Raw genomic sequence first — 13,705 nt, forward strand, 5'->3', positions numbered from 1 at the left:
ATATATATATTTTTTAAATTATACTAATAGTATTAATTCTTCACTCTTTATCGAGGGGGTGGGGAGGGGGGGGTTTAGGGGTTAAAAATAGTTTTTTTTTAAGTCTTAGTTTTTAATTGTTAGGGGGAGATGACGAGATTGGTATTGTATTAACTATGTTACTTTGTACTTGTATTACTTTATTTTGTATTTTTTCCGTACGTGAATTACTTACTTTCTTCATATGTTAAAATTAATAAATAAAGTTTCGGAGAAATAAAAGAAACTTGAACGGCTTGCTCTATGAACTGCCCAGTCTCAAGAAATTCCTCAAATACTTCTCCATGGTGGTCCCTCAGTCTCTAACAGGCAGCCCACAGCAACAACAAATATTCCTGATATAATAAATGATATGTAAATCATAGTTGTACACTTGATGACAAAAATGGCAATTCTCAATTTTTCCCACCAAACAAGAATCTGATTGAGGATTCAGGAATCGAAAGGAGCTTCATGGGTTGAATGCTCCTCCGCCCTTCTGCAATTGATTTCAATATCGCAGCCCAATGCGTAACCCTGGATGATCCCCATTCAACCTTCCTTGGAACATTCCATGCACTACCTCCTGCACTCTGGGTCGTCAATGATCTCCAGCCTGGTGGGAGGTCTGCAGCAGCTCATGTTGCCATTCTGTGGGGCAGGCTGGAGGCACAATGCTGCCAAGTCTTGCATGACCTGCAAACTTAGACATGGTGGCTTGCAAGAAAACACCTCTGTCAAATGGAAAGCAATGGTCCGAACATCCTCTAGCCTGAAATAACCCTCTGATAGCTCAAGATTCAGTTATTGTCATGTAATAAAAACAGGCGCAATATTACATGAAATTGACTTTAACTGCTGTATGGCAAAAATTTGCCATCAGCAGAAATTGCCTGGCACCCCTTACAGTCAGAGAAGCAAATGGGAGTCACCCGAGTGTCCGTGGATTCGCCCCAATGCTCTCGCAGCCACACAGCCTTCAGCCCAAACAATCAGTAACATGAGCTCCAGATCCAAACCTCTGACATGATCAGGAAGGTTCCAGAGCTTTCTGCACCCTCTCACATTCTGAATATCCATGAAGACACACAGGAGACTGCAAATGCTGGAATCTGAAGCCAAACAGAACTCAGCAGGCTGTGAAGCATTGGCAGGAGAAAAAGGATGTTCAACATTCTGGGCCCGAATCTTTTGAGTTCCGGCCAACAACGTTGACCATTCTTTCTCTCCGACCAATACTGTTCTACCCGCAAAGATCCCCCTGCAGGTTGTATACAGCTGTGATGTGTGCTTCTTCTCATTGCACACCTTGGTCCAACCACAATGAAGGCACACTTTCCTGGCTAGAACTAGGGGACGTACCCTCAGGATTTAGGGTAGTAGATTTAGGACAGAGAGGAGAAACCGATTTTATAGGGAGAAGCTCTCCAACGGGTGGTGAATGTATGAAATTTGCTGCCCATTGAAGTAGCGGAGGCTACCTCACTAAATATATTTAAAAGACAAGGTTGAATAGATCCTTATATAGTAGGCAATTATGGGATATGGAGAAAAGGCAGGTAGGCGAAGATGAGCCTGTCATCCGATCAGCCATGATCTCATTGAATGGCGGGGCAGGCTTGATGGTCGACTCCTGCTCCTATTTTGTATGTTCTTATGAATACTTTCCCAGCAATTAGCTTCCACATACATTACATGGATTAACTCAGTTATTGTAATGGAGGGGAAAAATATAAAATGTTCAAAAAATTATAATATTGTTCCTTTGGAAAGCTTCATGTTGCCACACTGTAAGGTGAACCTGCACACAGTTTGGAAATGAACATGGTGAAATAACCTACTCCATTCACATTTCTGAAGCAGAAGCCTTTCATCCCCCTCCCCTTGACTGGACCTTCAGTCTCGATTTCCTTCATGGTAATACGCAGTCCCACATCCCTGCCCAGGACACCGAGCATTTATATATAAAAAAAAATGAGCTCAACAAATATTCATGCACTGCAGCTGCTTCACAGCTTGTTTCTCTCCAAAGAACATCCCTCTTCATTTATGAGATTCCCATGTTTAAACTTCAAAGATCATACACAGTGGCAGTGCAAGTACACAACATCCAGACAAACTTCAAACTGCCAGGGTGTTCTGAGATTCCACTCCACCTGCACATGTTGTGAAGCAGTGAATCTCAGTGTGTGTGAAAGACAAAGAGAAATTAGTTTAATTACCAACTCCAGCACTGCAAAAAGACCAGTCTTCACAACTATGAATATTTATTTTCTATCTTTCATAGATGATCTGATCTTTATTACTGTTTTTTTGTCATCAAGTCACCTTATCATTCATACCATGCTCACATGGTAAAGACAAGATAGCGTTTTTCAGGCCCATGGAGCATATTTACATGATTACGTTAAAATAGAGCTAAACACATAAAATATTAAGATGTTCACAGTAAATGTCCACGGTACATGATCAACAAATGTTCTGGGAATTCAGAAGTTTAATGGCTTGGGTGGATAAAAAAAACTGTTGCCCAAACTAGACAATTGCACATGTAACAAGGTACCCGTTTGGTTGCTGTAAGAATTTCAGTAAAAATGGTCGTTGTACTTATGTGTATGATGATAAACTCATTGTTATTGTTTTAAATGTCTTTATTTAAATTTAGACATACAACACGGTAACAGGACCTTTTGGCCCACGAGCCCATGCCGCCCAATTACACCCCATTGACCTAAAATCTCTGGTGCGTCTCGAACGGTGGGAGGAAACTGGAGGCACTGGGGAAAACCCACGCAGACATTGAGAGAACGTACAAACTCCTTGCAGAATGTGGGGTTCAAACCCCAGTCCCGATCGCTGGCGCCACCGTTATTTCTGCATGCAAGAGTCCTGGCTATTGCAGCAATCCCCTTGAGACAGTTGTGATGGGTCAATGCAATGTTGGGGATGTCATTCCGGGGGAGTGGGGGGGAGGGGGGATTCTAGCATGATGAATAATGACTGCATCCGCATGGATACAGCAAGGAAGATGCGGCTGCATCAGCTCATGGGTTTGGGAGGTGGCGCTGAAGAAACAGGTTGCTTGGGAAGGAAGGAAATGAAGAGATTAATTACTGGAGCGTCACATCGGAATGTCCCCTGCACTGGACTAGTTAGTGGGCAGGAGGAAAGGAACACACAGAATCCATTAGCCCAGGGTTTAGGTTTAATTAGCAAAACCTTTATTGTGGTTATAAACATTTGTCAGAGCTTAGCAGAGCTAGAGGCAGGCAGCACTCACTCAAATAATCCCAGCAGGTTTATGGCTCCCAAACCTAGTCCTAGCCAAGGGAACAAATAATGAACACTGGCCCCTCCCTCCTCACTAACTTGCACTGGACAATATCATTACTAAGCTGTCACTGCCCCAAAATAAAAAACAGATTAAAATGCAAATAATATTGTCCATGTAATGACACCATTTTAATATAATCTTCCTATACACAATAGAGTGCCAGATGGCACAACCGACATGAAGATTAGAGTGCGTGGAGACACCAGGCTCCTCGTCCTCCCCTCCCCCACTCTCCACATGATGCTCTTTGGTTCCTACACAGCTTGCAGTCGAGAGCGGGCAACCCGGACACTGGAGTTTGAAGTCCATGACATCTTTAAATGTTCTTCCCTCTGACATTTGATTAATAATCGTCACTTGACATTGCCTCGATGGAATCCACTGAGAACATTATGTTCAAGTCTGATCCTGCAACAGGGAGATGCAACACCTGGCCTCTTATCACATCCCTTTCAACAATCCAGGGAGCCAAACAGCACTTCCAGGTGAAGCAGAGACTGAGTCATCTGCTCTCTTTCCCAATCTAGTGAATAGCACCCAACATTCACAGGGTGGCCTCCTGTAGAATGAGAGAGCAAACTCAGACTGGGTAAGCTCTTCTCAGAGTACCTCCACAAGGATGACTCCAATCCCATCCTTTTAATCTTCGCTGGTCTTCTACATTGTTAAAGCCTACCTGTCATCTCTTGTCTTGCAATGCTGGCCATATAAACACTAAAATTAATTCTGCTATTTCAGAATGAGTGGCACAGTTAGCACAGCACTGTTACAGCGCCAGCTATCAGGACTGGATTTGAATCCCGTGCTATCTGTAAGGAGTCTGTACATTCTCCCCTTGTCTGCATAGGTATTCCCTGGGTGCTCCGGCTTCCTCCCACCCTTCAAAAACTTACCAGGAATATTGGTTAATTGGGTGTAATTGAACAGCCCAGGCTCATAGACCGAAAGACCCTGTTGTCTAAATTTAATAATTCAAATGAGTAATTATTCTGCCTTCTATCAGAATCCTTGCTTTAAGCATTCTACTTCCCAGTAAGCTCAGATTTTATTCACTTCCCATTTCCACAGCTCAGTTACATTGATTATTCACCAGCTCCCTCCACTCTCTCTCCTTTCATTAGAGTCATTCACTCTCTCCTACTCACCATTTCATCACTGCCCATCCTTCCTCATGTACAAAACTGCACTGAAACCAGTCTAAATTCCACCCCAGCCAGGTCAGGTGACTGATAATTTTTTTGATACCCTATCCAATCTAAATCCAATAAACAGTTTGGCTCCATGTCTTATCACATACCAAAATCTATCATTCCCAATACACAGTTGGGTTCCCTCAGAAAACAAGGATCTATTGTTTTAAGGTGTGTGAATGAACATTTAGGGGAGACATCAGAGGCATGTTTTTAGTACACAGAGAGGGGTGGGTGTTGGGGATGGTGTGGGAGACTAATGCAACGGGGACAGTTAAAAGTCTCTTGGAGAGCCACATGGATGCAAGGAAAATGGAGAGTGATTGGTGTGACGGAGGGAAGGGTTTGAGCATTGTGGACTAGGGCAGCATGGCTAGCGTAGAAGTTAGTGCAACACCTTTACAGCACCAGAAATCGGGACCAGACCAGAGTTTGAATCCCACGCTATCTGTAAGGAGACAGACTCGTTCTCCTCGTGTCTGCGTGGGTTTTCTCCAGCAGCTCCAGTTTCCTCCCACCATTCAAAACGTACCGTTGGTGTAGGTTAATGGGGTGTAAAGTGGATGGCACAGACTCGTGGGCTGAAATGGCCTGTTACCATGCTGCATGTCTAAATTTGATAAAAAAATTTAGATAGGCCGGTACAATATCATGAGCCAAGGGCCTGATGCACTGTTTTATTTGTTTCCTCTTCCCATCCTTTGCCAACAACATAAGATGATAAGAAGCTAAGAAATAGGAGAAGGAGTTGGTCAAGCCCCATCATTCAATGAGGTCATGGCTGATTTGGCCATAGACTCAACTCTACTTACCCACCAGCTCCCCTAACCGTTAGTTGCTCATCTATTCATACAACTATTTGTAAGTCTGTCTCCACTCCTTCATTGGTTGAAGCAAAGGATCGTTGGCCTGATACAAGGGCATATGACCAAGAACTTGGTTTGATGGAGGGTTACAAGGTTACCCTTGTAATGTGGTGATGCAGAGAGGGAATTCCAGAGATCGGAACAGGAGAGCCAGCCATAATGGAGAGATGAAGTACCAGGTGGAGAAAAGGCAAGATAATACACAAAGCGAGTGTGAAGATTGACGAAGGAGATGGAATGGTTGTGAAAGGAATGAACGTGATGTTGCACCTGAGCTGATCAACGAGATGCACCTTACAACCTCTGCCCATTTCATTTGACTCGACACTAACCTTGTAACTTTGATGGGACTGTGAACATTGGAAGCCTCCCAGGTAGACAAGAAACAGTAGATAGTGCATCTCTCCCATTCTGCTCAGTGGTGGCCAAATGCTACTTCAGGGGAAAGGCATAATCAGCCCTCTAATGGAGGAAAATTAGAATGGCTCTCCACCATTATGGGAGCAGGTTCCCCAAGAGGACACCTTACTATCTTCTCTGGGATGGCTAGGCTCGTTCAATAGATTTCAGATTTATTGTCAAGAGTACATACATGACATCACATACAATCCTGAGATTCTTTTTTCTGCGGGCACGGCAGAATTACCATTCATTAGTTGTGCAAAAAATAAACAGTAAAAACACCAAAAACATGTAAACAAAACTATAAACAGATAACAAATGTATATAAACTGTGCAATACAGAGAAAACAAAAAGTAAATCAATAAAGTGCACAAGAATAAGGTGGCATTGTTATCCCAACAAAGACACAATGGGCAAAAGAGCTTTCTCACATGCAAAACAACTAATGTGGAAGTGTAGCCTGCACCCTTGTAAGCTTGCAGAAGCTTCAGAAACCTTTCAATTCGAATCACTCATACTTTGAATTCCCTCCATCCCACTTCACAGTCCTGGGGCCTCCACGTTGATGCAATCACAAAGAAGGCCTGCCGGCGGCTATACTTTGCGAGGAGTTTGAGGAGATTCAGTACGTCACTGAAGACTCACAAAAATTTCTACAGGCATATCATGGAGAGCTTTGAGTCTGCTAGCATCACTGTCTGGTACGGAGGTACCAATGGACAGAACAGGAAAAGGCTACAGACAACTGTGATCTCGGCTAGCACCATCTCAGGCACCAGTCTTCACTCCATTGAGGATGGTGTCTTAAAAAAGCAGCCTCTATCCTCAAGGAACTCCATCACCCAGGTCATGCCCTCTTCACTCTGCTATCATCGGGGAAAAGGTACAGGAGCCTGAAGACAAGTGTTCAGCGGCACAAGGACATCTTCTTTCCCACTGCCGTCAGATTCCTGAATAAATAATGAAGCAAAGACACTGCCTGACTTTCTCTCTATTTTCTTGCACCATTTATTGACTTTTGAAATGTAATTTATAGCAATATTTGGTGTAACGCTGCTGCAGAACGACAAATATTGTGACAATAAATTCCATTCGGATTCTGACTCGGAAATTGTCAACAGTTGATTAAAAACGCTCTTTGAAGGATTAACTCACTCATCTACAGTCAGAACGGTGATCTCACCAGCTGTACGGAGCAGAGATTTCAGACCATGGTTTGTGCCATTGCCGGCACTGGAGAGACAGGCAGAGCAATTCCACGGGATCGATTCAGCTTCACGTACCTGTCTGAAAGAAATTGAGTAATTTAGGGCTGGAGCAAGGTGAGATGGGGATTTATCAAGAAAATCTCATTTCAGCCTCTTTGTGCTGCTATCAAAGGTTTTACTGGGCTTGAAAATCGGTTGGACTTCATACAATGGAGTAATTAAAATATAGGACCCTAAAAATTTAAAGGGCTTTCTGCATGCATTTGGAACGTTTCTTGGAAGGTTATTTCCTGGATTGTACATTGTGGGGAAAACCTTTAATTGGCTGCAAAGTTGGAATCTTTACCCCAACAACAAGATCATCTTAACAGGCTCCTGAATCATTGACTCTTATTTTTTTTAAATTAATCAGATTACAAACCTCTGTATTTTCAGATTACTAGATCAATTTTCAGCCTCTTATGCAAGTTGTTTGAACGTCAATAGAAAGGATGGGAAAAGATGAGGATGTGTGTGAGCACATTGCAGGCAAATGGCTATCCCAAACCATTTGGTCACAAATGACATAAAAACACGATGCTGGAGAAAGTCAGCAGGTCAAACTGTGGACTTTATACAGCAGATAAAGATGCAGAACCAATGTGGAAAAATGTGGACAGGTGCCCGAACAAAATGGCGGTGAGGGGAGAGATGTAGGGGGAGGAGCACGATCCCAAAGGCAGGATATCTGCAGGGTAAGTACATGGTGGTAGAGCTTGAAAGCAGCAGTACTTAATATAGCAAAGACAAGTTTCCGCAGCATTGTGGATTTACTTCAACCATGGTGTCATGTTTTACTTCATCACCTATGAAATTTTCATGGTGTGTATTTGCTTTCATAAATGATTAGAGCAATCAGCAATATGACAGTGACCTGCTAAGTTGTTGTGGTGAATAAATATTTCCCAGGACATTGAGGTTAACCTCCATCTACTCTGTGAATGGTTTCTTGGGATGGGACACAGTCAAAAGCTTTATTCAGAAAAGACTGTGACTCATACAGCCAACGTCTCGCAGCGTTAGTGATCCCAGTTCGATCTTGACCTCCGGTGCTGGCTGTGTGGAACTTGCACCTTGTCCCAGGCCCTCCCACATTCTAAAGATGCAGGGGTTGGTAAGTGAATGGCTGTGGTGAGTGGCCTCCAGTGTGCAGCTGAGAGGTAGAATCCAGGGTGTGTTGATGAGAATTACAAAGGGGATTAATGTAGGATTGGGAAAAAAAAGTTGCTCGATATTCAGCACAGATATGATGGGCGGAAGGGCCTAATTCTGGCCCCATCAACAGTGCAGAGATCTCTCAGTGCCGAATGCATCCTCATTCATTACTGAGGGTCTCCAGACTGCCTTGACTCATCTCACTGAGCTGCCAGACCAGAGGGAATGCCCTGGACTTCAGAACCATTCAAATGGATCAATTGATTCAGCGGAAAAGCAGAACATGATTTACATCCCAACAATGCTAGATTTAACAATATCATGCAAGTTTGATGAGACTTTGCACCATCATTTTGTTAACACACATAAATACCTCTTCATATAATGATCATCAACTTTGCAGATGGCTTGAGCTAAATTTTATTTCTGTCCCCACCCAGTCCCAGAGGTAGCTTCTCACTGAACAACTGTTCCACTTCATCTCTGGACTGAACCGGGAGTATTGATAGAGTGGTCCAGTTGCACTGGGAAGAATTCAGGAAAAGATCTCAGTGGAATTTTACTTTGTTCAGAGTAATTTTTCTATCTTGCCTTTTTGACTGCCTTGTCCATATTATCTTTTTTTTTATTGTTGGATGGGATAAGATCATTGTTGGACAAGCCAGATATGGACCTTGAGAAACAAGGTGAACCCCAGGAACCCCCCTGATGAAGAAGCCATTTGGGAAGAGGTTCCAGGATGGTGAAGGAATGACAATGTATTTTCAAATGTGTGGTTTGGACAGAAATGCGCAGATGGTAACCCTTATTCTTCTGACTATAACAATGGATGGTTTAGGAGTTGCACTGAGGAACTTTACTGAGTTACAAGATCAGAAGATCTAGGAGCAGAAGTTGGTCCATCAGCCCATCGAGTCCATTCTGCCATTCTAATCATGACCTGATCCATCCTCCCACTCACCCCCACTCCCTGGCTTTCTCCCTGTAACTCTTTTTTTAAATATTTTTTTAAATTTTTCACACTGTGAACCATATCAACCAAAATATGTACAAACATTTCTCATCAAATTTACACAGTGGCATTTTCTCCCTTTTTTACCCCCTTTCCCTCCTTCCCCTCCTCCCATCCCCTCCAAAACCCATAAAAATTCAACATACACAATACAATAAAACCATAAAACAGTATCTTCGCACAAAGGAAAATAAACAAGAAAAATGCGTCATCTATTTGTTACACACTGAATCTAGTCATTTTGTCTTCTTATCATTTTAGGGGATGGAGGTCGTAGGCAAGCTCTCCCTGTTATGTTCCATGTATGGTTCCCAAATTTGTTCAAACAATGTGATTTTATTTTTTTAATTATATGTTATTTTTTCCAATGAAATACATTTATTCATTTCCATGTACCATTGCTGTATTCTCAGGTTCTCTTCCATTTTCCAAGTTCACATTATACATTATTTTGCTACTGTTAAAGCTACAATAATGAATATTTTTTGCGCTTTATCCAATTTGAGGCCTAATTCTTTACTTCTTATGTTACTTAAAAGAAATATCTCTGGATTTTTTTGGTATGTTATTTTTTGTGATTTTATTTAATATCTGATTTAGTTCTTCCTAAAACGTATTCACTTTCGTACATGCCCAAATTGCAGGTATTGTTTTTCCCATTTCCTTCTTACACCGAAAACATCTATCTGATAATGTTGAATCCCATTCTTTTTAATATTTGAGGAGTAATATATACCCTGTGTAACCAATTATACTTTATCATGTGTAACCTTGTGTTTATTGTATTCTTCATAGTTCCAGAACATAACTTTTCCCATACTTAATTTTTTTATCTTTATGTTTAAATCCTTTTCCCACTTCTGTTTAGGTTTATAGTTTATTTCATAATTTTCCTTATCTTGCTGCTTAATGCACATGTTGGTTATAAATCTTTTAATTATCATTGTGTCTGTAATCACATATTCAAAGCTGCTTCCTTTAGGTAACCTCAAGCTGTTTCCCAATTTGTCCTTTAAATAAGCTTTCAATTGATGATATGCAAACATTGTACCATGAGTTATTCCATATTTGTACTTCAACTGTTCAAATGTTAATAAATTATTTCCCAAAAAACAATTTTCTATTCTTTTGATAACCTTTTTAGAGAATGGGAGAGAAAAGGAATCTATTGTAAAAGGGATTAGTGGATTTTACGTCAATAGTAATTTTGGTATTTGGTAATTCGTTTTTTTTCCTTTCTAAATGGATCTTCTTCCATGTATTAAGTAAATGATGCAGTACTGGTGAGTTTTTATATTGCACCAGCTTTTCATCCCACTTATAAAGTATATGTTCTGGTACCTTCTCCCCTATTTTATCTAGTTCTATCTTAGTCCAGTCTGGTTTTTTCCTTGTCTGGTAAAAACCTTAATTGTGTGGCTCTATAATAATTTCTAAAGTTTGGTAACTGCAAACCACCTTGGTTATACCTCTCTGTTAATTTATCCAACGCTACCCTCGGTTTCCTCCCTTTCCACAAGAATCTCTTTAGTTCATTAAAAAAAAATTCTGTTAAGGGAATTGATAACGTTTTAAATAAGTATTGTATCCTTGGGAACACTGCATTTTAATGCAGTTTACCCTATCAACGTTAGGGGTAATTATTTACAATGTTCTAATTCTTCCTGCAATTTCTTTATTAGTGGCTGATAATTTAGTTTGTACAAGTGGTTTAAGTTATTATCTAACCTGATCCCTAGGTATCGGATTGCTTGTGCTTGCCATTTAAATGGTGATTCTTTTTTAAATTCTGTATAATCCGTGTTACTCATTGGCATCACTTCACTTTTATTTGCATTGATCTTGTATCCCGATATTTCTCCATATTCCTTCAATTTCTTATGTAATTCTTTTATTGATATCTCTGGTTCTGTTAAGTATACTATGATGTCATCTGCAACTAAGCTGATTTTATACTCCTTCTCCTTTATTTTTATCCTTTTTATTTTATTTTCTATTCTTATCAGTTCTGCCAAAGGTTCTATTGCTAAGGTGAACAATGAGGGGGATAATGGACATCCCTGTCTAGTTGACCTACTTAATTTAAATTGGTTCGATACATATCCATTTACTGCTATCTTTGCCAACGGTCCATTCTACAATGCTTTAATCCAATTTATATATTTTCTGGTAGATTGAACTTCTGTAATACTTTAAATAAGTAGTTCCACTCTACTCTGTCAAAGGCTTTTTCTCCATCTAAAGCCACAGCCACTGTTGGTTTCTTATTTCTTGAACTCCATGAATTAGATTAATTATCTAATTTACAGACATAATCCACTGTTCGTCTTTTCTTAATAAATCCAGTTTGATCATGTTTTACTATTTTTGGTACACAATCGGCCAATCTGTTTTCTAATAATTTCGCCATTATCTTATAATCTGAGTTAAGTAGAGATATTGGTGTATATGATGCTGGTGATAGTGGATCTTTCCCCGTCTTTGGTATTACTGTTTTTATTGCTGTCTTACATGAATCTGACAAGTTTTGTGTTTCTTCTATCTGGTTCATTACTTCCAGGAGAGAAGGAATTAATAACTCTTTAAACGTTTTATAAAATTCTATTGGAAATCCATCCTCTCCTGGTGTTTTATTGTTCGGCAGTTTTTTTAATATATCCTGTACTTCCTCTATTTCAAATGGTTTTATTAGTTTGTTTTGTTCCTCTTATAATTTCTGTAGTTCAATTTTTGCTAAAAATTCCTCTGTTTTATCATCTTTCCCCTCATTCTCAGCTTGGTATAATTGTTCATAAAATTTTTTAAAGTTTTCATTAATCTCTGTTGGGTTATATGTGATTTGTTTGTCCTTTTTCCTTGATGCCAATACAGTTCTTTTAGCTTATTCTGTTTTAAGTTGCCAGGCTAATATTTTATGTGTTTTTTCTCCCAGTTCGTAATACTTTTGCTTTGTTTTCATTATGTTCTTCTCCACCTTGTACGTTTGTAATGTTTCTTATTTTTCTTGTCTGCCAATTCTCTTCTTTTTGTTAAATCATCCCTTTTCTGTACTTACTATCTCCCTTTCCAACTGCTCTATTACCCGATTGTAATCCTTTTTCATCTTAGTTAGTTATTTAACTTATTATATGCCCTCTAATGAAGGCTTTCAAGGCGTCCCATAATATAAATTTGTCTTTCACTGATTCTGTGTTTATTTCAAAATATGTTTTAATTTGACATTCAATAAATTCTCTAAATTTCTTCCCGTAACTCTTGATGCCTGTCACTCTGCGTTAAATACATCTAACGACCTTGCTTCCATTGCTGCCTTTGGCAACAAGTTCCACAGACTCACGACCCTCTGGCTAAAGAAATTTCTCCACAATTTAGTTTTAAATTGATGCCCTTTTATCCTGAAGATGTGCCCTCTTGACCTAGACTCCACTACCATGGGAAACAACCTTGCCACATCACCATGTCCAGACCTTTCAGCATTCAAAATGCCTCTATAAATCCTTCCCATCCTTCCGTACAGTCCAAGAGCCAACGAACATTCCTCACATGCTAACCCTTTCATTCCTGGTATCATCCCACTAATTCTTCTCTGAATCCTCTCCAATGCCACCACATTTTTCCTGAAATAAGGCACCCAGGTATCACAGAGATAATTCTAACCGAGTGAACAACACCCTCAGTAAATGGGATCCTTGAGAATTCTGCTCACTTCACTGCCATCAAACTAATTAGAACTTCAAACCTCGTTGCACTTTTACAAAAAGTATGGTGACAAAATTATCATCGATATGATGAAGGATCAATTTAGATCAGGTAACACTGAGGAAGGCTTGCCAGCGGCTATACTTTGTAAGGTGTTTGAGGAGATTCACTACGTCATTGAAGACTCGTAAACTTTTTCAGGTGAACTGTGAAAAGCATTCTGGCTGGTTGCAACACTGTCTAATGTGGAGGCGCCACTCTCAAGACAAGAATAAACTCCAGAGGGTTGTTAACGCGCTTTGCGACATCACAGGCACCAGACTTCACTCCATCGAGGACATCTACATGAGGCGGTGTCTTAAAAAAGCAGCCTCTATCCTCATAGACCCGCACCGCCCAGGCCACGACCTCTTCACTCTGCTACCATCGGGGAAAAACACTCAGCGGCACAGGGACAGCTTCTATCCTGTTGCCATCAGATTCCTGAACGATCAATGAACCAAAGACACTGCCTCACCTTTCGTAAACTATTTTTTAATTATTGTTGTGAGATGGTTCATAATATGACTGTTTGCAATATGATACTGCCACAGACTTGCTCATGATAATAAATTCGGATTCTGCTTACATGATCAGGATTTCCAAAGCATTTCACAGCCAAGTACATTTGAAGCATAGTCTCTCTAGTCGAACGGAAGCACCCACTTTGATTATCTCACTGATGTCCATGAGAAGATGCACAATCAATAATCACTTTGGCTGAGGCACAAACATTGGCCTG

At 40.4% G+C, this 13,705-nt stretch overlaps 1 protein-coding gene across 18 annotated transcripts in view; it reads right to left on the reverse strand.

Annotated features, from left to right (window-relative positions):
• zmiz1a (zinc finger, MIZ-type containing 1a) overlaps positions 1–13,705 on the reverse strand; it is a 364,054-nt gene that overhangs the window by 297,293 nt on the left and 53,056 nt on the right. For 14 of the 18 annotated variants that reach the window (XM_069885418.1, XM_069885419.1, XM_069885427.1 and 11 more), the window contains exon 2: positions 6,995–7,098. The exons of 1 other annotated variant lie outside the window; for it this stretch is intronic. The gene's annotated coding sequence lies outside the window, so the exon portion shown is untranslated. Of the gene's footprint in view, positions 1–6,966; positions 7,099–13,705 lie in introns of all 18 variants that reach the window. 3 more of the 18 variants (XM_069885406.1, XM_069885407.1, XM_069885409.1) reach the window with 2 other exon arrangements.

Source organism: Narcine bancroftii, chromosome 6 (assembly GCF_036971445.1).
Source record: "Narcine bancroftii isolate sNarBan1 chromosome 6, sNarBan1.hap1, whole genome shotgun sequence".
NCBI lineage: Eukaryota > Metazoa > Chordata > Chondrichthyes > Torpediniformes > Narcinidae > Narcine > Narcine bancroftii.